Raw genomic sequence first — 21676 nt, forward strand, 5'->3', positions numbered from 1 at the left:
TTGAGCACCTACAGCCAAACCACACTGGGCATTCCCGATCTCATCTGATCTTGGAAGCTATGCAGTGTTGGGCCTGGTTAGTACTTGGATGGGAGACCACCTGGTAATACCATTTACTGTAGGTAATTTTATACTGCCATAACATTCTTTTCTGTTACATTTTACATTTCATTTTTAAACTTATCAATGAATTTACTTGCGTTAAGAAGTAAAAGAGGTCTAAAGTTAAAGTTTTTGATCACCTACAGCCAAACCACACTGGACATGCCCAATCTCATCTGATCTTGGAAGCTGTGCAGTGTTGGGCTTGGTTAGTACTTGGATGGGAGACCACCTGGGAATACCAGGTGCTGTAGCGAATTTTATACTGACATAACATTCTTTTCTATTACATTTTACATTTAATTTTTTCAACTTATCAATGAATTTACTTGAGTTAAGAAGTAAAAGAGGTCTAAAGTTAAAGTTTTTGAGCACCTACAGCCAAACCACACTGGACATGCCCAATCTCGTCTTATCTTGGAAGCTATGCGGTATTGGGCCTGATAAGTACTTGGATGGGAGACCACCTGGGAATACCAGGTGCTGTAGGTAATTTTATACTGCCATAACATTCTTTTCTATTACATTTTACAATTAATTTTTTCAACTTATCAATGAATTTACTTGAGTTAAGAAGTAATAGAGGTCTAAAGTTAATGTTTTTGAGCACCTACAGCCAAACCACACTGGACATGCCCAATCTCGTCTGATCTTGGAAGCTATGCAGTGTTGGGCCTGGTTAGTACTTGGATGGGAGACCACCTGGGAATACCAAGTGCTGTAGGTAATTTTATACTGCCATGACATTCTTTTCTATTACATTTTACATTTAATTTTTTCAACTTATCAATGAATTTACTTGAGTTAAGAAGTAATAGAGGTCTAAAGTTAATGTTTTTGTGCACCTACAGCCCAACCACACTGGACATGCCCAATCTCGTCTGATCTTGGAAGCTATGCAGTGTTGGGCCTGGTTAGTACTTGGATGGGAGACCACATGGGAATACCAGGAGCTGTAGGTAATTTTATACTGCCATAACATTCTTTTCTATTACATTTTACATTTAATTTTTTCAACTTATCAATGAATTTACTTGAGTAAAGAAGTAAAAGAGGTCTAAAGTTAATGTTTTTGAGCACCTACAGCCAAACCACACTGGATATGCCCAATCTCATCTGCTCTTGGAAGCTTTGCAGTGTTGGGCCTGGTTAGTACTTGGATGGGAGACCACCTGGGAATACCAGGTGCTGTAGGTAATTTTATACTACCATAACATTCTTTTCTATTACATTTTACAATTAATTTTTTTAAATTATCAATCAATTTACTTGAGTTAAGAAGTAATAGAGGTCTAAAGTTAATGTTTTTGAGCACCTACAGCCAAACCACACTGGACATGCCCAATCTCATCTGATCTTGGAAGCTATGCAGTGTTGGGCCTGGTTAGTACTTGGATGGGAGACCACTTGGGAATACCAGGAGCAGTAGGTAATTTTATACTGCCATAACATTCTTTTCTGTTACATTTTACATTTCATTTTTTCAACTTATCAATAGAATGTACTTGAGTTAAGAAGTAAAAGAGGTCTAAAGTTAATGTTTTTGAGCACCTACAGCCAAACCACACTGGGAATGCCCAATCTCGTCTGATCTTGGAAGCTATTCAGTGTTGGGCCTGGTTAGAACTTGGATGGGAGACCACCTGGGAATACCAGGTGCTGTAGGTCATTTTATACTGCCATAACATTCTTTTCTATTACATTTTACATTTAATTTATTCAACTTATCAATGAATTTACTTGAGTAAAGAAGTAAAAGAGGTCTAAAGTTAAAGTTTTTGTGCACCTACAGCCAAACCACACTGGACATGCCCAATCTCATCTGATCTTGGAAGCTATGCAGTGTTGGGCCTGGTTAGTACTTGGATGGGAGACCACCTGGGAATACCAGGTGCTGTAGGTAATTTTATACTGCCATAACATTCTTTTCTATTACATTTTACATTTCATTTTTAAACTTATCAATGAATTTACTTGAGTTAAGAAGTAAAAGAGGACTAAAGTTAATGTTTTTGAGCACCTACAGCCAAACCACACTGGACATGCCCAATCTCGTCTGATCTTTGAAGCTATGCAGTGTTGGGCCTGGTTAGTACTTGGATGGGAGACCACCTGGGAATACCAGGTGCTGTATGTAATTTTATTCAGCCATAACATTCTTTTCTATTACATTTTACATTAAATTTTTTCAACTTATCAATGAATTTACTTGAGTTAAGAAGTAAAAGAGGTCTAAAGTTAATGTTTTTGAGCACCTACAGCCAAACCACACTGGGCATTCCCAATCTCATCTGATCTTGGAAGCTATGCAGTGTTGGGCCTGGTTAGTACTTGGATGGGAGACCACCTGGTAATACCATTTACTGTAGGTAATTTTATACTGCCATAACATTCTTTTCTGTTACATTTTACATTTCATTTTTAAACTTATCAATGAATTTACTTGCGTTAAGAAGTAAAAGAGGTCTAAAGTTAAAGTTTTTGATCACCTACAGCCAAACCACACTGGACATGCCCAATCTCATCTGATCTTGGAAGCTGTGCAGTGTTGGGCTTGGTTAGTACTTGGATGGGAGACCACCTGGGAAAACCAGGTGCTGTAGCGAATTTTATACTGACATAACATTCTTTTCTATTACATTTTACATTTAATTTTTTCAACTTATCAATGAATTTACTTGAGTTAAGAAGTAAAAGAGGTCTAAAGTTAATGTTTTTGAGCACCTACAGCCAAACCACACTGGACATGCCCAATCTCGTCTTATCTTGGAAGCTATGCAGTATTGGGCCTGATAAGTACTTGGATGGGAGACCACCTGGGAATCCCAGGTGCTGTAGGTAATTTTATACTGCCATAACATTCTTTTCTATTACATTTTACAATTAATTTTTTCAACTTATCAATGAATTTACTTGAGTTAAGAAGTAATAGAGGTCTAAAGTTAATGTTTTTGAGCACCTACAGCCAATCCACACTGGACATGCCCAATCTCGTCTGATCTTGGAAGCTATGCAGTGTTGGGCCTGGTTAGTACTTGGATGGGAGACCACCTGGGAATACCAGGTGCTGTAGGTAATTTTATACTGCCATGACATTCTTTTCTATTACATTTTACATTTAATTTTTTCAACTTATCAATGAATTTACTTGAGTTAAGAAGTAATAGAGGTCTAAAGTTAATGTTTTTGAGCACATACAGCCCAACCACACTGGACATGCCCAATCTCGTCTGATCTTGGAAGCTATGCAGTGTTGGGCCTGGTTAGTACTTGGATGGGAGACCACATGGGAATGCCAGGAGCTGTAGGTAATTTTATACTGCCATAACATTCTTTTCTATTACATTTTACATTTAATTTTTTCAACTTATCAATGAATTTACTTGAGTAAAGAAGTAAAAGAGGTCTAAAGTTAATGTTTTTGAGCACCTACAGCCAAACCACACTGGATATGCCCAATCTCATCTGCTCTTGAAAGCTATGCAGTGTTGGGCTTAGTTAGTACTTGGATGGGAGACCACCTGGGAATACCAGATGCTGTAGGTAATTTTATACTGACATAACATTCTTTTCTATTACATTTTACATTTAATTTTTTCAACTTATCAATGAATTTACTTGAGTTAAGAAGTAAAAGAGGTCTAAAGTTAATGTTTTTGAGCACCTACAGCCAAACCACACTGGACATGCCCAATCTTGTCTGATCTTGGAAGCTATTCAGTGTTGGGCCTGGTTAGTACTTGGATGGGAGACCACCTGGGAATACCAGGTGCTGTAGGTAATTTTATACTGCCATAACATTCTTTTCTACTACATTTTACATTTCATTTTTAAACTTATCATTGAATTTACTTGAGTTAAGAAGTAAAAGAGGTCTAAAGTTAATGTTTTTGAGCACCTACAGCCAAACCACACTGGAAATGCCCAATCTCGTCTGATCTTGGAAGCTATGCAGTGTTCGGCCTGATTAGTACTTGGATGGGAGACCACCTGGGAATACCAGGTGCTGTAGGTAATTTTATACTGACATAACATTATTTTCTATTACATTTTACATTTAATTTTTTCAACTTATCAATGAATGTACTTGAGTTTAGAAGTAAAAGAGGTCTAAAGTTAATGTTTTTGAGCACCTACAGCCAAACCACACTGGACATGCCCAATCTCATCTGATCTTGGAAGCTATGCAGTGTTGGGCCTGGTTAGTACTTGGATGGGAGACCACCTGGGAATACCAGGTGCTGTAGGTAATTTTATACTGCCATAACATTCTTTTCTATTACATTTTACATTTCATTTTTAAACTTATCAATGAATTTACTTGAGTTAAGAAGTAAAAGAGGACTAAAGTTAATGTTTTTGAGCACCTACAGCCAAACCACACTGGACATGCCCAATCTCGTCTGATCTTTGAAGCTATGCAGTGTTGGGCCTGGTTAGTACTTGGATGGGAGACCACCTGGGAATACCAGGTGCTGTATGTAATTTTATTCAGCCATAACATTCTTTTCTATTACATTTTACATTAAATTTTTTCAACTTATCAATGAATTTACTTGAGTTAAGAAGTAAAAGAGGTCTAAAGTTAATGTTTTTGAGCACCTACAGCCAAACCACACTGGGCATTCCCAATCTCATCTGATCTTGGAAGCTATGCAGTGTTGGGCCTGGTTAGTACTTGGATGGGAGACCACCTGGTAATACCATTTACTGTAGGTAATTTTATACTGCCATAACATTCTTTTCTGTTACATTTTACATTTCATTTTTAAACTTATCAATGAATTTACTTGCGTTAAGAAGTAAAAGAGGTCTAAAGTTAAAGTTTTTGATCACCTACAGCCAAACCACACTGGACATGCCCAATCTCATCTGATCTTGGAAGCTGTGCAGTGTTGGGCTTGGTTAGTACTTGGATGGGAGACCACCTGGGAAAACCAGGTGCTGTAGCGAATTTTATACTGACATAACATTCTTTTCTATTACATTTTACATTTAATTTTTTCAACTTATCAATGAATTTACTTGAGTTAAGAAGTAAAAGAGGTCTAAAGTTAATGTTTTTGAGCACCTACAGCCAAACCACACTGGACATGCCCAATCTCATCTTATCTTGGAAGCTATGCAGTATTGGGCCTGATAAGTACTTGGATGGGAGACCACCTGGGAATCCCAGGTGCTGTAGGTAATTTTATACTGCCATAACATTCTTTTCTATTACATTTTACAATTAATTTTTTCAACTTATCAATGAATTTACTTGAGTTAAGAAGTAATAGAGGTCTAAAGTTAATGTTTTTGAGCACCTACAGCCAATCCACACTGGACATGCCCAATCTCGTCTGATCTTGGAAGCTATGCAGTGTTGGGCCTGGTTAGTACTTGGATGGGAGACCACCTGGGAATACCAGGTGCTGTAGGTAATTTTATACTGCCATGACATTCTTTTCTATTACATTTTACATTTAATTTTTTCAACTTATCAATGAATTTACTTGAGTTAAGAAGTAATAGAGGTCTAAAGTTAATGTTTTTGAGCACATACAGCCCAACCACACTGGACATGCCCAATCTCGTCTGATCTTGGAAGCTATGCAGTGTTGGGCCTGGTTAGTACTTGGATGGGAGACCACATGGGAATGCCAGGAGCTGTAGGTAATTTTATACTGCCATAACATTCTTTTCTATTACATTTTACATTTAATTTTTTCAACTTATCAATGAATTTACTTGAGTAAAGAAGTAAAAGAGGTCTAAAGTTAATGTTTTTGAGCACCTACAGCCAAACCACACTGGATATGCCCAATCTCATCTGCTCTTGAAAGCTATGCAGTGTTGGGCTTAGTTAGTACTTGGATGGGAGACCACCTGGGAATACCAGATGCTGTAGGTAATTTTATACTGACATAACATTCTTTTCTATTACATTTTACATTTCATTTTTAAACTTATCAATGAATTTACTTGAGTTAAGAAGTAAAAGAGGACTAAAGTTAATGTTTTTGAGCACCTACAGCCAAACCACACTGGACATGCCCAATCTCGTCTGATCTTTGAAGCTATGCAGTGTTGGGCCTGGTTAGTACTTGGATGGGAGACCACCTGGGAATACCAGGTGCTGTATGTAATTTTATTCAGCCATAACATTCTTTTCTATTACATTTTACATTAAATTTTTTCAACTTATCAATGAATTTACTTGAGTTAAGAAGTAAAAGAGGTCTAAAGTTAATGTTTTTGAGCACCTACAGCCAAACCACACTGGGCATTCCCAATCTCATCTGATCTTGGAAGCTATGCAGTGTTGGGCCTGGTTAGTACTTGGATGGGAGACCACCTGGTAATACCATTTACTGTAGGTAATTTTATACTGCCATAACATTCTTTTCTGTTACATTTTACATTTCATTTTTAAACTTATCAATGAATTTACTTGCGTTAAGAAGTAAAAGAGGTCTAAAGTTAAAGTTTTTGATCACCTACAGCCAAACCACACTGGACATGCCCAATCTCATCTGATCTTGGAAGCTGTGCAGTGTTGGGCTTGGTTAGTACTTGGATGGGAGACCACCTGGGAAAACCAGGTGCTGTAGCGAATTTTATACTGACATAACATTCTTTTCTATTACATTTTACATTTAATTTTTTCAACTTATCAATGAATTTACTTGAGTTAAGAAGTAAAAGAGGTCTAAAGTTAATGTTTTTGAGCACCTACAGCCAAACCACACTGGACATGCCCAATCTCGTCTTATCTTGGAAGCTATGCAGTATTGGGCCTGATAAGTACTTGGATGGGAGACCACCTGGGAATCCCAGGTGCTGTAGGTAATTTTATACTGCCATAACATTCTTTTCTATTACATTTTACAATTAATTTTTTCAACTTATCAATGAATTTACTTGAGTTAAGAAGTAATAGAGGTCTAAAGTTAATGTTTTTGAGCACCTACAGCCAATCCACACTGGACATGCCCAATCTCGTCTGATCTTGGAAGCTATGCAGTGTTGGGCCTGGTTAGTACTTGGATGGGAGACCACCTGGGAATACCAGGTGCTGTAGGTAATTTTATACTGCCATGACATTCTTTTCTATTACATTTTACATTTAATTTTTTCAACTTATCAATGAATTTACTTGAGTTAAGAAGTAATAGAGGTCTAAAGTTAATGTTTTTGAGCACATACAGCCCAACCACACTGGACATGCCCAATCTCGTCTGATCTTGGAAGCTATGCAGTGTTGGGCCTGGTTAGTACTTGGATGGGAGACCACATGGGAATGCCAGGAGCTGTAGGTAATTTTATACTGCCATAACATTCTTTTCTATTACATTTTACATTTAATTTTTTCAACTTATCAATGAATTTACTTGAGTAAAGAAGTAAAAGAGGTCTAAAGTTAATGTTTTTGAGCACCTACAGCCAAACCACACTGGATATGCCCAATCTCATCTGCTCTTGAAAGCTATGCAGTGTTGGGCTTAGTTAGTACTTGGATGGGAGACCACCTGGGAATACCAGATGCTGTAGGTAATTTTATACTGACATAACATTCTTTTCTATTACATTTTACATTTAATTTTTTCAACTTATCAATGAATTTACTTGAGTTAAGAAGTAAAAGAGGTCTAAAGTTAATGTTTTTGAGCACCTACAGCCAAACCACACTGGACATGCCCAATCTTGTCTGATCTTGGAAGCTATTCAGTGTTGGGCCTGGTTAGTACTTGGATGGGAGACCACCTGGGAATACCAGGTGCTGTAGGTAATTTTATACTGCCATAACATTCTTTTCTACTACATTTTACATTTCATTTTTAAACTTATCAATGAATTTACTTGAGTTAAGAAGTAAAAGAGGTCTAAAGTTAATGTTTTTGAGCACCTACAGCCAAACCACACTGGAAATGCCCAATCTCGTCTGATTTTGGAAGCTATGCAGTGTTCGGCCTGATTAGTACTTGGATGGGAGACCACCTGGGAATACCAGGTGCTGTAGGTAATTTTATACTGACATAACATTATTTTCTATTACATTTTACATTTAATTTTTTCAACTTATCAATGAATGTACTTGAGTTTAGAAGTAAAAGAGGTCTAAAGTTAATGTTTTTGAGCACCTACAGCCAAACCACACTGGGCATGCCCAATCTCGTCTGATCTTGGAAGCTATTCAGTGTTGGGCCTGGTTAGAACTTGGATGGGAGATCACCTGGGAATACCAGGTGCTGTAGGTAATTTTATACTGCCATAACATTCTTTTCTATTACATTTTACATTTAATTTATTCAACTTATCAATGAATTTACTTGAGTAAAGAAGTAAAAGAGGTCTAAAGTTAAAGTTTTTGTGCACCTACAGCCAAACCACACTGGACATGCCCAATCTCATCTGATCTTGGAAGCTATGCAGTGTTGGGCCTGGTTAGTACTTGGATGGGAGACCACCTGGGAATACCAGGTGCTGTAGGTAATTTTATACTGCCATAACATTCTTTTCTATTACATTTTACATTTCATTTTTAAACTTATCAATGAATTTACTTGAGTTAAGAAGTAAAAGAGGACTTAAGTTAATGTTTTTGAGCACCTACAGCCAAACCACACTGGACATGCCCAATCTCGTCTGATCTTGGAAGCTATGCAGTGTTGGGCCTGGTTAGTACTTGGATGGGAGACCACCTGGGAATACCAAATGCTGTATGTAATTTAATTCAGCCATAACATTCTTTTCTATTACATTTTACATTTAATTTTTTCAACTTATCAATGAATTTACTTGAGTAAAGAAGTAAAAGAGGTCTAAAGTTAATGTTTTTGAGCACCTACAGCCAAACCACACTGGATATGCCCAATCTCATCTGCTCTTGGAAGCTATGCAGTGTTGGGCCTGGTTAGTACTTGGATGGGAGACCACCTGGGAATACCAGGTGCTGTAGGTAATTTTATACTGCCATAACATTCTTTTCTATTACATTTTACAATTAATTTTTTTAAATTATCAATCAATTTACTTGAGTTAAGAAGTAATAGAGGTCTAAAGTTAATGTTTTTGAGCACCTACAGCCAAACCACACTGGACATGCCCAATCTCGTCTGATCTTGGAAACTATGCAGTGTTGGGCCTGGTTAGTACTTGGATGGGAGACCACTTGGGAATACCAGGAGCAGTAGGTAATTTTATACTGCCATAACATTCTTTTCTGTTACATTTTACATTTCATTTTTTCAACTTATCAATAGAATGTACTTGAGTTAAGAAGTAAAAGAGGTCTAAAGTTAATGTTTTTGAGCACCTACAGCCAAACCACACTGGGAATGCTCAATCTCGTCTGATCTTGGAAGCTATTCAGTGTTGGGCCTGGTTAGAACTTGGATGGGAGACCACCTGGGAATACCAGGTGCTGTAGGTCATTTTATACTGCCATAACATTCTTTTCTATTACATTTTACATTTCATTTTTAAACTTATCAATGAATTTACTTGAGTAAAGAAGTAAAAGAGGTCTAAAGTTAAAGTTTTTGTGCACCTACAGCCAAACCACACTGGACATGCCCAATCTCATCTGATCTTGGAAGCTATGCAGTGTTGGGCCTGGTTAGTACTTGGATGGGAGACCACCTGGGAATACCAGGTGCTGTAGGTAATTTTATACTGCCATAACATTCTTTTCTATTACATTTTACATTTCATTTTTAAACTTATCAATGAATTTACTTTAGTTAAGAAGTAAAAGAGGACTAAAGTTAATGTTTTTGAGCACCTACAGCCAAACCACACTGGACATGCCCAATCTCGTCTGATCTTTGAAGCTATGCAGTGTTGGGCCTGGTTAGTACTTGGATGGGAGACCACCTGGGAATACCAGGTGCTGTATGTAATTTTATTCAGCCATAACATTCTTTTCTATTACATTTTACATTAAATTTTTTCAACTTATCAATGAATTTACTTGAGTTAAGAAGTAAAAGAGGTCTAAAGTTAATGTTTTTGAGCACCTACAGCCAAACCACACTGGGCATTCCCAATCTCATCTGATCTTGGAAGCTGTGTAGTGTTGGGCTTGGTTAGTACTTGGATGGGAGACCACCTGGGAATACCAGGTGCTGTAGCGAATTTTATACTGACATAACATTCTTTTCTATTACATTTTACATTTAATTTTTTCAACTTATCAATGAATTTACTTGAGTTAAGAAGTAAAAGAGGTCTAAAGTTAATGTTTTTGAGCACCTACAGCCAAACCACACTGGACATGCCCAATCTCATCTTATATTGGAAGCTATGCAGTATAGGGCCTGATAAGTACTTGGATGGGAGACCACCTGGGAATCCCAGGTGCTGTAGGTAATTTTATACTGCCATAACATTCTTTTCTATTACATTTTACAATTAATTTTTTCAACTTATCAATGAATTTACTTGAGTTAAGAAGTAATAGAGGTCTAAAGTTAATGTTTTTGAGCACCTACAGCCAATCCACACTGGACATGCCCAATCTCGTCTGATCTTGGAAGCTATGCAGTGTTGGGCCTGGTTAGTACTTGGATGGGAGACCACCTGGGAATACCAGGTGCTGTAGGTAATTTTATACTGCCATGACATTCTTTTCTATTACATTTTACATTTAATTTTTTCAACTTATCAATGAATTTACTTGAGTTAAGAAGTAATAGAGGTCTAAAGTTAATGCTTTTGAGCACGTACAGCCCAACCACACTGGACATGCCCAATCTTGTCTGATCTTGGAAGCTATGCAGTGTTGGGCCTGGTTAGTACTTGGATGGGAGACCACATGGGAATACCAGGAGCTGTAGGTAATTTTATACTGCCATAACATTCTTTTCTATTACATTTTACATTTAATTTTTTCAACTTATCAATGAATTTACTTGAGTAAAGAAGTAAAAGAGGTCTAAAGTTAATGTTTTTGAGCACCTACAGCCAAACCACACTGGATATGCCCAATCTCATCTGCTCTTGAAAGCTATGCAGTGTTGGGCTTAGTTAGTACTTGGATGGGAGACCACCTGGGAATACCAGATGCTATAGGTAATTTATACTGACATAACATTCTTTTCTATTACATTTTACATTTAATTTTTTCAACTTATCAATGAATTTACTTGAGTTAAGAAGTAAAAGAGGTCTAAAGTTAATGTTTTTGAGCACCTACAGCCAAACCACACTGGACATGCCCAATCTCATCTGATCTTGGAAGCTATTCAGTGTTGGGCCTGGTTAGTACTTGGATGGGAGACCACCTGGGAATACCAGGTGCTGTAGGTAATTTTATACTGCCATAACATTCTTTTCTACTACATTTTACATTTCATTTTTAAACTTATCAATGAATTTACTTGAGTTAAGAAGTAAAAGAGGTCTAAAGTTAATGTTTTTGAGCACCTACAGCCAAACCACACTGGAAATGCCCAATCTCGTCTGATCTTGGAAGCTATGCAGTGTTCGGCCTGATTAGTACTTGGATGGGAGACCACCTGGGAATACCAGGTGCTGTAGGTAATTTTATACTGACATAACATTATTTTCTATTACATTTTACATTTAATTTTTTCAACTTATCAATGAATGTACTTGAGTTTAGAAGTAAAAGAGGTCTAAAGTTAATGTTTTTGAGCACCTACAGCCAAACCACACTGGGCATGCCCAATCTCGTCTGATCTTGGAAGCTATTCAGTGTTGGGCCTGGTTAGAACTTGGATGGGAGATCACCTGGGAATACCAGGTGCTGTAGGTAATTTTATACTGCCATAACATTCTTTTCTATTACATTTTACATTTAATTTATTCAACTTATCAATGAATTTACTTGAGTAAAGAAGTAAAAGAGGTCTAAAGTTAAAGTTTTTGTGCACCTACAGCCAAACCACACTGGACATGCCCAATCTCATCTGATCTTGGAAGCTATGCAGTGTTGGGCCTGGTTAGTACTTCGATGGGAGACCACCTGGGAATACCAGGTGCTGTAGGTAATTTTATACTGCCATAACATTCTTTTCTATTACATTTTACATTTCATTTTTAAACTTATCAATGAATTTACTTGAGTTAAGAAGTAAAAGAGGACTAAAGTTAATGTTTTTGAGCACCTACAGCCAAACCACACTGGACATGCCCAATCTCGTCTGATCTTGGAAGCTATGCAGTGTTGGGCCTGGTTAGTACTTGGATGGGAGACCACCTGGGAATACCAAATGCTGTATGTAATTTAATTCAGCCATAACATTCTTTTCTATTACATTTTACATTAAATTTTTTCAACTTATCAATGAATTTACTTGAGTTAAGAAGTAAAAGAGGTCTAAAGTTAATGTTTTTGAGCACCTACAGCCAAACCACACTGGGCATGCCCAATCTCATCTGATCTTGGAAGCTATGCAGTGTTGGGCCTGGTTAGTACTTGGATGGGAGACCACCTGGTAATACCATTTGCTGAAGGTAATTTTATACTGCCATAACATTCTTTTCTGTTACATTTTACATTTCATTTTTAAACTTATCAATGAATTTACTTGCGTTAAGAAGTAAAAGAGGTCTAAAGTTAAAGTTTTTGAGCACCTACAGCCAAACCACACTGGACATACCCAATCTCATCTGATCTTGGAAGCTGTGCAGTGTGGGGCTTGGTTAGTACTTGGATGGGAGACCACCTGGGAATACCAGGTGCTGTAGGTAATTTTATAGTGACATAACATTCTTTTCTATTACATTTTACATTTAATTTTTTCAACTTATCAATGAATTTACTTGAGTTAAGAAGTAAAAGAGGTATAAAGTTAATGTTTTTGAGCACCTACAGCCAAACCACACTGGACATGCCCAATCTCGTCTTATCTTGGAAGCTATGCAGTATTGGGCCTGATAAGTACTTGGATGGGAGACCACCTGGGAATACCAGGTGCTGTAGGTAATTTTATACTGCCATGACATTCTTTTCTATTACATTTTACATTTATTTTTTTCAACTTATCAATGAATTTACTTGAGTTAAGAAGTAATAGAGGTCTAAAGTTAATGTTTTTGAGCACCTACAGCCCAACCACACTGGACATGCCCAATCTCGTCTGATCTTGGAAGCTATGCAGTGTTGGGCCTGGTTAGTACTTGGATGGGAGACCACATGGGAATAACAGGAGCTGTAGGTAATTTTATACTGCCATAACATTCTTTTCTATTACATTTTACATTTAATTTTTTCAACTTATCAATGAATTTACTTGAGTAAAGAAGTAAAAGAGGTCTAAAGTTAATGTTTTTGAGCGCCTACAGCCAAACCACACTGGACATGCCCAATCTCGTCTGATCTTGGAAGCTATGCAGTGTTGGGCCTGGTTAGTACTTGGATGGGAGACCACTTGGGAATACCAGGAGCTGTAGGTAATTTTATACTGCCATAACATTCTTTTCTGTTACATTTTACATTTCATTTTTTCAACTTATCAATAGAATGTACTTGAGTTAAGAAGTAAAAGAGGTCTAAAGTTAATGTTTTTGAGCACCTACAGCCAAACCACACTGGGAATGCCCAATCTCGTCTGATCTTGGAAGCTATTCAGTGTTGGGCCTGGTTAGAACTTGGATGGGAGACCACCTGGGAATACCAGGTGCTGTAGGTCATTTTATACTGCCATAACATTCTTTTCTATTACATTTTACATTTAATTTATTCAACTTATCAATGAATTTACTTGAGTAAAGAAGTAAAAGAGGTCTAAAGTTAAAGTTTTTGTGCACCTACAGCCAAACCACACTGGACATGCCCAATCTCATCTGATCTTGGAAGCTATGCAGTGTTGGGCCTGGTTAGTACTTGGATGGGAGACCACCTGGGAATACCAGGTGCTGTAGGTAATTTTATACTGCCATAACATTCTTTTCTATTACATTTTACATTTCATTTTTAAACTTATCAATGAATTTACTTGAGTTAAGAAGTAAAAGAGGACTAAAGTTAATGTTTTTGAGCACCTACAGCCAAACCACACTGGACATGCCCAATCTCGTCTGATCTTGGAAGCTATGCAGTGTTGGGCCTGGTTAGTACTTGGATGGGAGACCACCTGGGAATACCAGGTGCTGTATGTAATTTTATTCAGCCATAACATTCTTTTCTATTACATTTTACATTAAATTTTTTCAACTTATCAATGAATTTACTTGAGTTAAGAAGTAAAAGAGGTCTAAAGTTAATGTTTTTGAGCACCTACAGCCAAACCACACTGGGCATGCCCAATCTCATCTGATCTTGGAAGCTATGCAGTGTTGGCCCTGGTTAGTACTTGGATGGGAGACCACCTGGTAATACCATTTGCTGTAGGTAATTTTATACTGCCATAACATTCTTTTCTGTTACATTTTACATTTCATTTTTAAACTTATCAATGAATTTACTTGCGTTAAGAAGTAAAAGAGGTCTAAAGTTAAAGTTTTTGAGCACCTACAGCCAAACCACACTGGACATGCCCAATCTCATCTGATCTTGGAAGCTGTGCAGTGTTGGGCTTGGTTAGTACTTGGATGGGAGACCACCTGGGAATACCAGGTGCTGTAGGTAATTTTATACTGACATAACATTCTTTTCTATTACATTTTACATTTAATTTTTTCAACTTATCAATGAATTTACTTGAGTTAAGAAGTAAAAGAGGTCTAAAGTTAATGTTTTTGAGCACCTACAGCCAAACCACAATGGACATGCCCAATCTCGTCTTATCTTGGAAGCTATGCAGTATTGGGCCTGATAAGTACTTGGATGGGAGACCACCTGGGAATACCAGGTGCTGTAGGTAATTTTATACTGCCATAACATTCTTTTCTATTACATTTTACAATTAATTTTTTCAACTTATCAATGAATTTACTTGAGTTAAGAAGTAATAGAGGTCTAAAGTTAATGTTTTTGAGCACCTACAGCCAAACCACACTGGACATGCCCAATCTCGTCTGATCTTGGAAGCTATGCAGTGTTGGGCCTGGTTAGTACTTGGATGGGAGACCACCTGGGAATACCAGGTGCTGTAGGTAATTTTATACTGCCATGACATTCTTTTCTATTACATTTTACATTTAATTTTTTCAACTTATCAATGAATTTACTTGAGTTAAGAAGTAATAGAGGTCTAAAGTTAATGTTTTTGAGCACCTACAGCCCAACCACACTGGACATGCCCAATCTTGTCTGATCTTGGAAGCTATGCAGTGTTGGGCCTGGTTAGTACTTGGATGGGAGACCACATGGGAATACCAGGAGCTGTAGGTAATTTTATACTGCCATAACATTCTTTTCTATTACATTTTACATTTAATTTTTTCAACTTATCAATGAATTTACTTCAGTAAAGAAGTAAAAGAGGTCTAAAGTTAATGTTTTTGAGCACCTACAGCCAAACCACACTGGATATGCCCAATCTCATCTGATCTTGGAAGCTATGTAGTGTTGGGCTTAGTTAGTACTTGGATGGGAGACCACCTGGGAATACCAGATGCTGTATGTAATTTTATACTGACATAACATTCTTTTCTATTACATTTTACATTTAATTTTTTCAACTTATCAATGAATTTACTTGAGTGAAGAAGTAAAAGAGGTCTAAAGTTAATGTTTTTGAGCACCTACAGCCAAACCACACTGGACATGCCCAATCTCGTCTGATCTTGGAAGCTATTCAGTGTTGGTCCTGGTTAGTACTTGGATGGGAGACCACCTGGGAATACCAGGTGCTGTAGGTAATTTTATACTGCCATAACATTCTTTTCTATTACATTTTACATTTCATTTTTAAACTTATCAATGAATTTACTTGAGTTAAGAAGTAAAAGAGGTCTAAAGTTAATGTTTTTGAGCACCTACAGCCAAACCACACTGGAAATGCCCAATCTCGTCTGATCTTGGAAGCTATGCAGTGTTCGGCCTGATTAGTACTTGGATGGGAGACCACCTGGGAACACCAGGTGCTGCAGGTAATTTTATACTGACATAACATTCTTTTTTATTACATTTTACATTTAATTTTTTCAACTTATCAATGAATTTACTTGAGTTAAGAAGTAAAAGAGGTCTAAAGTTAATGTTTTTGAGCACCTACAGCCAAACCACACTGGACATGCCCAATCTTGTCTAATCTTGTAAGCTATGCAGTGCTGGGCCTGATTAGTACTTGGATGGGAGACCACCTGGGAATACCAGGTGCTGTAGGTAATTTTATACTGACATAACATTCTTTTCTATTACATTTTACATTAAATTTTTTCAACTTATCAATGAATTTACTTGAGTTAAGAAGTAAAAGAGGTCTAAAGTTAATGTCTTTGAGCACCTACAGCCAAACCACACTGGACATGCCCAATCTTGTCTGATCTTGGAAGCTATGCAGTGTTGGGCCTGGTTAGTACTTGGATGGGAGACCACCTGGGAATACCAGGTGCTGTAGGTAATTTTATACTGACATAGCATTCTTTTCTATTACATTTTACATTTCATTTTTTCAACTTATCAATGAATTTACTTGAGTTAAGAAGTAAAAGAGGTCTAAAGTTAATGTTTTTGAGCACCTACAGCCAAACCACACTGGAAATGCCCAATCTCGTCTGATCTTGGAAGCTATGCAGTGTTCGGCCTGATTAGTACTTGGATGGGAGACCATCTGGGAATACCAGGTGCTGTAGGTAATTTTATACTGACATAACATTATTTTCTATTACATTTTACATTTAATTTTTTCAACTTATCAATGAATGTACTTGAGTTAAGAAGTAAAAGAGGTCTAAAGTTAATGTTTTTGAGCACCTACAGCCAAACCGCACTGGGCATGCCCAATCTCGTCTGATCTTGGAAGCTATTCAGTGTTGGGCCTGGTTAGAACTTGGATGGGAGACCACCTGGGAATACCAGGTGCTGTAGGTAATTTTATACTGCCATAACATTCTTTTCTATTACATTTTACATTTCATTTTTAAACTTATCAATGAATTTACTTGAGTTAAGAAGTAAAAGAGGACTAAAGTTAATGTTTTAGAGCACCTACAGCCAAACCACACTGGACATGCCCAATCTCGTCTGATCTTGGAAGCTATGCAGTGTTGGGCCTGGTTAGTATTTGGATGGGAGACCACCTGGGAATACCAGTTGCTGTATGTAATTTTATTCAGCCATAACATTCTTTTCTATTACATTTTACATTAAATTTTTTCAACTTATCAATGAATTTACTTGAGTTAAGAAGTAAAAGAGGTCTAAAGTTAATGTGTTTGAGCATCTACAGCCAACCCACACTGGGCATGCCCAATCTCATCTGATCTTGGAAGCTATGCAGTGTTGGGCCTGGTTAGTACTTGGATGGGAGACCACCTGGTAATACCATTTGCTGTAGGTAATTTTATACTGCCATAACATTCTTTTCTGTTACATTTTACATTTCATTTTTAAACTTATCAATGAATTTACTTGCGTTAAGAAGTAAAAGAGGTCTAAAGTTAAAGTTTTTGAGCACCTACAGCCAAACCACACTGGACATGCACAATCTCATCTGATCTTGGAAGCTGTGCAGTGTTGGGCTTGGTTAGTACTTGGATGGGAGACCACCTGGGAATACCAGGTGCTGTAGGTAATTTTATACTGACATAACATTCTTTTCTATTACATTTTACATTTCATTTTTTCAACTTATCAATGAATTTACTTGAGTTAAGAAGTAAAAGAGGTCTAAAGTTAATGTTTTTGAGCACCTACAGCCAAACCACACTGGAAATGCCCAATCTCGTCTGATCTTGGAAGCTATGCAGTGTTCGGCCTGATTAGTACTTGGATGTGAGACCACCTGGGAATACCAGGTTCTGTAGGTAATTTTATACTGACATAACATTATTTTCTATTACATTTTACATTTAATTTTTTCAACTTATCAATGAATGTACTTGAGTTAAGAAGTAAAAGAGGTCTAAAGTTAATGTTTTTGAGCACCTACAGCCAAACCGCACTGGGCATGCCCAATCTCGTCGGATCTTGGAAGCTATTCAGTGTTGGGCCTGGTTAGAACTTGGATGGGAGACCACCTGGGAATACCAGGTGCTGTAGGTAATTGTATACTGCCATAACATTCTTTTCTATTACATTTTACATTTCATTTTTAAACTTATCAATGAATTTACTTGAGTTAAGAAGTAAAAGAGGACTAAAGTTAATGTTTTAGAGCACCTACAGCCAAACCACACTGGACATGCCCAATCTCGTCTGATCTTGGAAGCTATGCAGTGTTGGGCCTTGTTAGTACTTGGATGGGAGACCACCTGGGAATACCAGGTGCTGTATGTAATTTTATTCAGCCATAACATTCTTTTCTATTACATTTTACATTAAATTTTTTCAACTTATCAATGAATTTACTTGAGTTAAGAAGTAAAAGAGGTCTAAAGTTAATGTTTTTGAGCACCTACAGCCAACCCACACTGGGCATGCCCAATCTCATCTGATCTTGGAAGCTATGCAGTGTTGGGCCTGGTTAGTACTTGGATGGGAGACCACCTGGTAATACCATTTGCTGTAGGTAATTTTATACTGACATAACATTTTTTTCTGTTACATTTTACATTTCATTTTTAAACTTATCAATGAATTTACTTGAGTTAAGAAGTAAAAGAGGACTAAAGTTAATGTTTTAGAGCACCTACAGCCAAACCACACTGGACATGCCCAATCTCGTCTGATCTTGGAAGCTATGCAGTGTTGGGCCTGGTTAGTACTTGGATGGGAGACCACCTGGGAATACCAGGTGCTGTATGTAATTTTATTCAGCCATAACATTCTTTTCTATTACATTTTACATTAAATTTTTTCAACTTATCAATGAATTTACTTGAGTTAAGAAGTAAAAGAGGTCTAAAGTTAATGTTTTTGAGCACCTACAGCCAACCCACACTGGGCATGCCCAATCTCATCTGATCTTGGAAGCTATGCAGTGTTGGGCCTGGTTAGTACTTGGATGGGAGACCACCTGGTAATACCATTTGCTGTAGGTAATTTTATACTGACATAACATTTTTTTCTGTTACATTTTACATTTCATTTTTAAACTTATCAATGAATTTACTTGAGTTAAGAAGTAAAAGAGGACTAAAGTTAATGTTTTAGAGCACCTACAGCCAAACCACACTGGATATGCCCAATCTCGTCTGATCTTGGAAGCTATGCAGTATTGGGCCTGATAAGTACTTGGATGGGAGACCACCTGGGAATACCAGGTGCTGTAGGTAATTTTATACTGCCATAACATTCTTTTCTATTACATTTTACAATTAATTTTTTCAACTTATCAATCAATTTACTTGAGTTAAGAAGTAATAGAGGTCTAAAGTTAATGCTTTTGAGCACCTACAGCCAAACCACACTGGACATGCCCAATCTCGTCTGATCTTGGAAGGTATGCAGTGCTGGGCCTGGTTAGTACTTGGATGGGAGACCACTTGGGAATACCAGGATCTGTAGGTAATTTTATAATGCCATAACATTCTTTTCTGTTACATTTTACATTTCATTTTTTCAACTTATCAATAGAATCTACTTGAGTTAAGAAGTAAAAGAGGTCTAAAGTTAATGTTTTTGAGCACCTACAGCCAAACCACACTGGGAATGCCCAATCTCGTCTGATCTTGGAAGCTATTCTGTGTTGGGCCTGGTTAGAACTTGGATGGGAGACCACCTGGGAATACCAGGTGCTGTAGGTAATTTTATACTGATATAACATTCTTTTCTATTACATTTTACATTTAATTTATTCAACTTATCAATGAATTTACTTGAGTAAAGAAGTAAAAGAGGTCTAAAGTTAAAGTTTTTGTGCACCTACAGCCAAACCACACTGGACATGCCCAATCTCATCTGATCTTGGAAGCTATGCAGTGTTGGGCCTGGTTAGTACTTGGATGGGAGACCACCTGGGAATACCAGGTGCTGTAGGTAATTTTATACTGCCATAACATTCTTTTCTATTACATTTTACATTTCATTTTTAAACTTATCAATGAATTTACTTGAGTTAAGAAGTAAAAGATGACTAAAGTTAATGTTTTTGAGCACCTACAGCCAAACCACACTGGATATGCCCAATCTCATCTGCTCTTGGAAGCTATGCAGTGTTGGGCCTGGTTAGTACTTGGATGGGAGACCACCTGGGAATACCAGGTGCTGTAGGTAATTTTATACTGCCATAACATTCTTTTCTATTACATTTTACAATTAATTTTTTCAACTTATCAATCAATTTACTTGAGTTAAGAAGTAATAGAGGTCTAAAGTTAATGTTTTTGAGCACCTACAGCCAAACCACACTGGACATGCCCAATCTCGTCTGGTCTTGGAAGCTATGCAGTGTTGGGCCTGGTTAGTACTTAGATGGGAGACCACTTGGGAATACCAGGAGCAGTAGGTAATTTTATACTGCCATAACATTCTTTTCTGTTACATTTTACATTTCATTTTTTCAACTTATCAATGAATGTACTTGAGTTAAGAAGTAAAAGAGGTCTACAGTTAATGTTTTTGAGCACCTACAGCCAAACCACACTGGGAATGCCCAATCTCGTCTGATCTTGGAATTTATTCAGTGTTGGGCCTGGTTAGAACTTGGATGGGAGACCACCTGGGAATACGAGGTGCTGTAGGTAATTTTATACTGACATAACATTCTTTTCTATTACATTTTACATTTAATTTTTTCAACTTATCAATGAATTTACTTGAGTTAAGAAGTAAAAGAGGTCTAAAGTTAATGTTTTTGAGCACCTACAGCCAAACCACACTGGACATGCCCAATCTCGTCTTATCTTGGAAGCTATGCAGTATTGGGCCTGATAAGTACTTGGATGGGAGACCACCTGGGAATACCAGGTGCTGTAGGTAATTTTATACTGCCATAACATTCTTATCTATTACATTTTACATTTCATTTTTAAACTTATCAATGAATTTACTTGAGTTAAGAAGTAAAAGAGGACTAAAGTTAATGTTTGTGAGCACCTACAGCCAAACCACACTGGACATGCCCAATCTCGTCTGATCTTGGAAGCTATGCAGTGTTGGGCCTGGTTAGTACTTGGATGGGAGACCACCTGGGAATACCAGGTGCTGTATGTAATTTTATTCAGCCATAACATTCTTTTCTATTACATTTTACATTAAATTTTTTCAACTTATCAATGAATTTACTTGAGTTAAGAAGTAAAAGAGGTCTAAAGTTAATGTTTTTGAGCACCTACAGCCAAACCACACTGGGCATGCCCAATCTCATCTGATCTTGGAAGCTATTCAGTGTTGGGCCTGGTTAGTACTTGGATGGGAGACCACCTGGTAATACCATTTGCTGTAGGTAATTTTATACTGCCATAACATTCTTTTCTGTTACATTTTACATTTCATTTTTAAACTTATCAATGAAATTACTTGCGTTAAGAAGTAAAAGAGGTCTAAAGTTAAAGTTTTTGAGCACCTACAGCCAAACCACACTGGACATGCCCAATCTCATCTGATCTTGGAAGCTGTGCAGTGTTGGGCTTGGTT

The 21676-nt window shown here is 37.2% G+C and overlaps 9 non-coding genes and 84 pseudogenes across 9 annotated transcripts; all 93 read left to right on the top strand.

Annotated features, from left to right (window-relative positions):
- Nucleotides 1–6: 6 nt before the first annotated feature.
- LOC148460223 (5S ribosomal RNA) lies at nt 7–125 on the top strand (annotated as a pseudogene).
- Nucleotides 126–240: 115 nt separating this feature from the next.
- Nucleotides 241–359, top strand: LOC148460224 (5S ribosomal RNA; annotated as a pseudogene).
- Nucleotides 360–475: 116 nt separating this feature from the next.
- Nucleotides 476–594, top strand: LOC148460225 (5S ribosomal RNA; annotated as a pseudogene).
- Nucleotides 595–710: 116 nt separating this feature from the next.
- Nucleotides 711–829, top strand: LOC148460226 (5S ribosomal RNA; annotated as a pseudogene).
- A 116-nt stretch (nt 830–945) lies between these two features.
- On the top strand, nt 946–1064 carry LOC148460227 (5S ribosomal RNA; annotated as a pseudogene).
- A 116-nt stretch (nt 1065–1180) lies between these two features.
- LOC148460228 (5S ribosomal RNA) lies at nt 1181–1299 on the top strand (annotated as a pseudogene).
- A 116-nt stretch (nt 1300–1415) lies between these two features.
- Nucleotides 1416–1534, top strand: LOC148460229 (5S ribosomal RNA; annotated as a pseudogene).
- A 117-nt stretch (nt 1535–1651) lies between these two features.
- LOC148460230 (5S ribosomal RNA) lies at nt 1652–1770 on the top strand (annotated as a pseudogene).
- Nucleotides 1771–1886: 116 nt separating this feature from the next.
- Nucleotides 1887–2005, top strand: LOC148460231 (5S ribosomal RNA). The gene has a single exon (XR_015874234.1). It is a non-coding gene; the product is annotated as a 5S ribosomal RNA (ribosomal RNA).
- Nucleotides 2006–2120: 115 nt separating this feature from the next.
- LOC148460232 (5S ribosomal RNA) lies at nt 2121–2239 on the top strand (annotated as a pseudogene).
- A 116-nt stretch (nt 2240–2355) lies between these two features.
- Nucleotides 2356–2474, top strand: LOC148460233 (5S ribosomal RNA; annotated as a pseudogene).
- A 115-nt stretch (nt 2475–2589) lies between these two features.
- On the top strand, nt 2590–2708 carry LOC148460234 (5S ribosomal RNA; annotated as a pseudogene).
- Nucleotides 2709–2824: 116 nt separating this feature from the next.
- LOC148460235 (5S ribosomal RNA) lies at nt 2825–2943 on the top strand (annotated as a pseudogene).
- A 116-nt stretch (nt 2944–3059) lies between these two features.
- On the top strand, nt 3060–3178 carry LOC148460236 (5S ribosomal RNA; annotated as a pseudogene).
- Nucleotides 3179–3294: 116 nt separating this feature from the next.
- LOC148460237 (5S ribosomal RNA) lies at nt 3295–3413 on the top strand (annotated as a pseudogene).
- A 116-nt stretch (nt 3414–3529) lies between these two features.
- Nucleotides 3530–3648, top strand: LOC148460238 (5S ribosomal RNA; annotated as a pseudogene).
- Nucleotides 3649–3764: 116 nt separating this feature from the next.
- On the top strand, nt 3765–3883 carry LOC148460239 (5S ribosomal RNA; annotated as a pseudogene).
- A 115-nt stretch (nt 3884–3998) lies between these two features.
- On the top strand, nt 3999–4117 carry LOC148460240 (5S ribosomal RNA; annotated as a pseudogene).
- Nucleotides 4118–4233: 116 nt separating this feature from the next.
- LOC148460241 (5S ribosomal RNA) lies at nt 4234–4352 on the top strand. Its single transcript, XR_015874235.1, has one exon. It is a non-coding gene; the product is annotated as a 5S ribosomal RNA (ribosomal RNA).
- Nucleotides 4353–4467: 115 nt separating this feature from the next.
- LOC148460242 (5S ribosomal RNA) lies at nt 4468–4586 on the top strand (annotated as a pseudogene).
- Nucleotides 4587–4702: 116 nt separating this feature from the next.
- Nucleotides 4703–4821, top strand: LOC148460243 (5S ribosomal RNA; annotated as a pseudogene).
- A 115-nt stretch (nt 4822–4936) lies between these two features.
- Nucleotides 4937–5055, top strand: LOC148460244 (5S ribosomal RNA; annotated as a pseudogene).
- A 116-nt stretch (nt 5056–5171) lies between these two features.
- On the top strand, nt 5172–5290 carry LOC148460245 (5S ribosomal RNA; annotated as a pseudogene).
- A 116-nt stretch (nt 5291–5406) lies between these two features.
- LOC148460246 (5S ribosomal RNA) lies at nt 5407–5525 on the top strand (annotated as a pseudogene).
- A 116-nt stretch (nt 5526–5641) lies between these two features.
- LOC148460247 (5S ribosomal RNA) lies at nt 5642–5760 on the top strand (annotated as a pseudogene).
- A 116-nt stretch (nt 5761–5876) lies between these two features.
- Nucleotides 5877–5995, top strand: LOC148460248 (5S ribosomal RNA; annotated as a pseudogene).
- A 115-nt stretch (nt 5996–6110) lies between these two features.
- LOC148460249 (5S ribosomal RNA) lies at nt 6111–6229 on the top strand (annotated as a pseudogene).
- Nucleotides 6230–6345: 116 nt separating this feature from the next.
- Nucleotides 6346–6464, top strand: LOC148460250 (5S ribosomal RNA; annotated as a pseudogene).
- A 115-nt stretch (nt 6465–6579) lies between these two features.
- LOC148460251 (5S ribosomal RNA) lies at nt 6580–6698 on the top strand (annotated as a pseudogene).
- Nucleotides 6699–6814: 116 nt separating this feature from the next.
- LOC148460252 (5S ribosomal RNA) lies at nt 6815–6933 on the top strand (annotated as a pseudogene).
- A 116-nt stretch (nt 6934–7049) lies between these two features.
- On the top strand, nt 7050–7168 carry LOC148460253 (5S ribosomal RNA; annotated as a pseudogene).
- Nucleotides 7169–7284: 116 nt separating this feature from the next.
- On the top strand, nt 7285–7403 carry LOC148460254 (5S ribosomal RNA; annotated as a pseudogene).
- Nucleotides 7404–7519: 116 nt separating this feature from the next.
- Nucleotides 7520–7638, top strand: LOC148460255 (5S ribosomal RNA; annotated as a pseudogene).
- Nucleotides 7639–7754: 116 nt separating this feature from the next.
- Nucleotides 7755–7873, top strand: LOC148460256 (5S ribosomal RNA; annotated as a pseudogene).
- Nucleotides 7874–7988: 115 nt separating this feature from the next.
- LOC148460257 (5S ribosomal RNA) lies at nt 7989–8107 on the top strand (annotated as a pseudogene).
- Nucleotides 8108–8223: 116 nt separating this feature from the next.
- Nucleotides 8224–8342, top strand: LOC148460258 (5S ribosomal RNA; annotated as a pseudogene).
- Nucleotides 8343–8458: 116 nt separating this feature from the next.
- On the top strand, nt 8459–8577 carry LOC148460259 (5S ribosomal RNA). The gene has a single exon (XR_015874236.1). It is a non-coding gene; the product is annotated as a 5S ribosomal RNA (ribosomal RNA).
- A 115-nt stretch (nt 8578–8692) lies between these two features.
- On the top strand, nt 8693–8811 carry LOC148460260 (5S ribosomal RNA; annotated as a pseudogene).
- A 116-nt stretch (nt 8812–8927) lies between these two features.
- LOC148460261 (5S ribosomal RNA) lies at nt 8928–9046 on the top strand (annotated as a pseudogene).
- Nucleotides 9047–9162: 116 nt separating this feature from the next.
- Nucleotides 9163–9281, top strand: LOC148460262 (5S ribosomal RNA; annotated as a pseudogene).
- A 117-nt stretch (nt 9282–9398) lies between these two features.
- Nucleotides 9399–9517, top strand: LOC148460263 (5S ribosomal RNA; annotated as a pseudogene).
- A 115-nt stretch (nt 9518–9632) lies between these two features.
- LOC148460264 (5S ribosomal RNA) lies at nt 9633–9751 on the top strand. The gene has a single exon (XR_015874237.1). It is a non-coding gene; the product is annotated as a 5S ribosomal RNA (ribosomal RNA).
- Nucleotides 9752–9866: 115 nt separating this feature from the next.
- Nucleotides 9867–9985, top strand: LOC148460265 (5S ribosomal RNA; annotated as a pseudogene).
- A 116-nt stretch (nt 9986–10101) lies between these two features.
- LOC148460266 (5S ribosomal RNA) lies at nt 10102–10220 on the top strand (annotated as a pseudogene).
- Nucleotides 10221–10336: 116 nt separating this feature from the next.
- On the top strand, nt 10337–10455 carry LOC148460267 (5S ribosomal RNA; annotated as a pseudogene).
- A 116-nt stretch (nt 10456–10571) lies between these two features.
- On the top strand, nt 10572–10690 carry LOC148460268 (5S ribosomal RNA; annotated as a pseudogene).
- Nucleotides 10691–10806: 116 nt separating this feature from the next.
- On the top strand, nt 10807–10925 carry LOC148460269 (5S ribosomal RNA; annotated as a pseudogene).
- Nucleotides 10926–11041: 116 nt separating this feature from the next.
- On the top strand, nt 11042–11160 carry LOC148460270 (5S ribosomal RNA; annotated as a pseudogene).
- A 115-nt stretch (nt 11161–11275) lies between these two features.
- Nucleotides 11276–11394, top strand: LOC148460271 (5S ribosomal RNA). The gene has a single exon (XR_015873968.1). It is a non-coding gene; the product is annotated as a 5S ribosomal RNA (ribosomal RNA).
- A 115-nt stretch (nt 11395–11509) lies between these two features.
- On the top strand, nt 11510–11628 carry LOC148460272 (5S ribosomal RNA; annotated as a pseudogene).
- Nucleotides 11629–11744: 116 nt separating this feature from the next.
- LOC148460273 (5S ribosomal RNA) lies at nt 11745–11863 on the top strand (annotated as a pseudogene).
- Nucleotides 11864–11979: 116 nt separating this feature from the next.
- LOC148460274 (5S ribosomal RNA) lies at nt 11980–12098 on the top strand. The gene has a single exon (XR_015874390.1). It is a non-coding gene; the product is annotated as a 5S ribosomal RNA (ribosomal RNA).
- A 115-nt stretch (nt 12099–12213) lies between these two features.
- LOC148460275 (5S ribosomal RNA) lies at nt 12214–12332 on the top strand (annotated as a pseudogene).
- A 116-nt stretch (nt 12333–12448) lies between these two features.
- Nucleotides 12449–12567, top strand: LOC148460276 (5S ribosomal RNA; annotated as a pseudogene).
- Nucleotides 12568–12682: 115 nt separating this feature from the next.
- LOC148460277 (5S ribosomal RNA) lies at nt 12683–12801 on the top strand (annotated as a pseudogene).
- Nucleotides 12802–12917: 116 nt separating this feature from the next.
- On the top strand, nt 12918–13036 carry LOC148460278 (5S ribosomal RNA; annotated as a pseudogene).
- A 116-nt stretch (nt 13037–13152) lies between these two features.
- LOC148460279 (5S ribosomal RNA) lies at nt 13153–13271 on the top strand (annotated as a pseudogene).
- Nucleotides 13272–13387: 116 nt separating this feature from the next.
- Nucleotides 13388–13506, top strand: LOC148460280 (5S ribosomal RNA; annotated as a pseudogene).
- A 117-nt stretch (nt 13507–13623) lies between these two features.
- LOC148460281 (5S ribosomal RNA) lies at nt 13624–13742 on the top strand (annotated as a pseudogene).
- Nucleotides 13743–13858: 116 nt separating this feature from the next.
- On the top strand, nt 13859–13977 carry LOC148460282 (5S ribosomal RNA). The gene has a single exon (XR_015874238.1). It is a non-coding gene; the product is annotated as a 5S ribosomal RNA (ribosomal RNA).
- A 115-nt stretch (nt 13978–14092) lies between these two features.
- On the top strand, nt 14093–14211 carry LOC148460283 (5S ribosomal RNA; annotated as a pseudogene).
- Nucleotides 14212–14327: 116 nt separating this feature from the next.
- Nucleotides 14328–14446, top strand: LOC148460284 (5S ribosomal RNA; annotated as a pseudogene).
- A 115-nt stretch (nt 14447–14561) lies between these two features.
- LOC148460285 (5S ribosomal RNA) lies at nt 14562–14680 on the top strand (annotated as a pseudogene).
- Nucleotides 14681–14796: 116 nt separating this feature from the next.
- Nucleotides 14797–14915, top strand: LOC148460286 (5S ribosomal RNA; annotated as a pseudogene).
- A 116-nt stretch (nt 14916–15031) lies between these two features.
- LOC148460287 (5S ribosomal RNA) lies at nt 15032–15150 on the top strand. Its single transcript, XR_015873068.1, has one exon. It is a non-coding gene; the product is annotated as a 5S ribosomal RNA (ribosomal RNA).
- A 116-nt stretch (nt 15151–15266) lies between these two features.
- LOC148460288 (5S ribosomal RNA) lies at nt 15267–15385 on the top strand (annotated as a pseudogene).
- Nucleotides 15386–15501: 116 nt separating this feature from the next.
- On the top strand, nt 15502–15620 carry LOC148460289 (5S ribosomal RNA; annotated as a pseudogene).
- A 116-nt stretch (nt 15621–15736) lies between these two features.
- Nucleotides 15737–15855, top strand: LOC148460290 (5S ribosomal RNA; annotated as a pseudogene).
- A 115-nt stretch (nt 15856–15970) lies between these two features.
- LOC148460291 (5S ribosomal RNA) lies at nt 15971–16089 on the top strand (annotated as a pseudogene).
- A 116-nt stretch (nt 16090–16205) lies between these two features.
- On the top strand, nt 16206–16324 carry LOC148460292 (5S ribosomal RNA; annotated as a pseudogene).
- Nucleotides 16325–16440: 116 nt separating this feature from the next.
- On the top strand, nt 16441–16559 carry LOC148460293 (5S ribosomal RNA; annotated as a pseudogene).
- A 116-nt stretch (nt 16560–16675) lies between these two features.
- LOC148460294 (5S ribosomal RNA) lies at nt 16676–16794 on the top strand (annotated as a pseudogene).
- A 116-nt stretch (nt 16795–16910) lies between these two features.
- Nucleotides 16911–17029, top strand: LOC148460295 (5S ribosomal RNA; annotated as a pseudogene).
- Nucleotides 17030–17144: 115 nt separating this feature from the next.
- On the top strand, nt 17145–17263 carry LOC148460296 (5S ribosomal RNA; annotated as a pseudogene).
- Nucleotides 17264–17379: 116 nt separating this feature from the next.
- Nucleotides 17380–17498, top strand: LOC148460297 (5S ribosomal RNA; annotated as a pseudogene).
- A 115-nt stretch (nt 17499–17613) lies between these two features.
- Nucleotides 17614–17732, top strand: LOC148460298 (5S ribosomal RNA; annotated as a pseudogene).
- A 116-nt stretch (nt 17733–17848) lies between these two features.
- LOC148460299 (5S ribosomal RNA) lies at nt 17849–17967 on the top strand (annotated as a pseudogene).
- A 116-nt stretch (nt 17968–18083) lies between these two features.
- On the top strand, nt 18084–18202 carry LOC148460300 (5S ribosomal RNA; annotated as a pseudogene).
- A 115-nt stretch (nt 18203–18317) lies between these two features.
- LOC148460301 (5S ribosomal RNA) lies at nt 18318–18436 on the top strand (annotated as a pseudogene).
- Nucleotides 18437–18552: 116 nt separating this feature from the next.
- LOC148460302 (5S ribosomal RNA) lies at nt 18553–18671 on the top strand (annotated as a pseudogene).
- A 115-nt stretch (nt 18672–18786) lies between these two features.
- Nucleotides 18787–18905, top strand: LOC148460303 (5S ribosomal RNA; annotated as a pseudogene).
- Nucleotides 18906–19021: 116 nt separating this feature from the next.
- Nucleotides 19022–19140, top strand: LOC148460304 (5S ribosomal RNA; annotated as a pseudogene).
- Nucleotides 19141–19255: 115 nt separating this feature from the next.
- On the top strand, nt 19256–19374 carry LOC148460305 (5S ribosomal RNA; annotated as a pseudogene).
- Nucleotides 19375–19490: 116 nt separating this feature from the next.
- On the top strand, nt 19491–19609 carry LOC148460306 (5S ribosomal RNA; annotated as a pseudogene).
- Nucleotides 19610–19726: 117 nt separating this feature from the next.
- Nucleotides 19727–19845, top strand: LOC148460307 (5S ribosomal RNA; annotated as a pseudogene).
- Nucleotides 19846–19961: 116 nt separating this feature from the next.
- Nucleotides 19962–20080, top strand: LOC148460308 (5S ribosomal RNA). Its single transcript, XR_015874240.1, has one exon. It is a non-coding gene; the product is annotated as a 5S ribosomal RNA (ribosomal RNA).
- Nucleotides 20081–20195: 115 nt separating this feature from the next.
- On the top strand, nt 20196–20314 carry LOC148460309 (5S ribosomal RNA; annotated as a pseudogene).
- A 116-nt stretch (nt 20315–20430) lies between these two features.
- On the top strand, nt 20431–20549 carry LOC148460310 (5S ribosomal RNA; annotated as a pseudogene).
- Nucleotides 20550–20665: 116 nt separating this feature from the next.
- Nucleotides 20666–20784, top strand: LOC148460311 (5S ribosomal RNA; annotated as a pseudogene).
- A 116-nt stretch (nt 20785–20900) lies between these two features.
- LOC148460312 (5S ribosomal RNA) lies at nt 20901–21019 on the top strand (annotated as a pseudogene).
- Nucleotides 21020–21134: 115 nt separating this feature from the next.
- Nucleotides 21135–21253, top strand: LOC148460313 (5S ribosomal RNA; annotated as a pseudogene).
- A 116-nt stretch (nt 21254–21369) lies between these two features.
- Nucleotides 21370–21488, top strand: LOC148460314 (5S ribosomal RNA; annotated as a pseudogene).
- Nucleotides 21489–21603: 115 nt separating this feature from the next.
- The window catches only part of LOC148460315 (5S ribosomal RNA), a 119-nt pseudogene continuing 46 nt past the window's right edge, over nt 21604–21676 (top strand).

This window comes from Taudactylus pleione, unplaced genomic scaffold (genome assembly GCF_031769625.1).
Source record: "Taudactylus pleione unplaced genomic scaffold, aTauple2 ptg000967l, whole genome shotgun sequence".
Classification (NCBI taxonomy): Eukaryota; Metazoa; Chordata; class Amphibia; order Anura; family Myobatrachidae; genus Taudactylus; species Taudactylus pleione.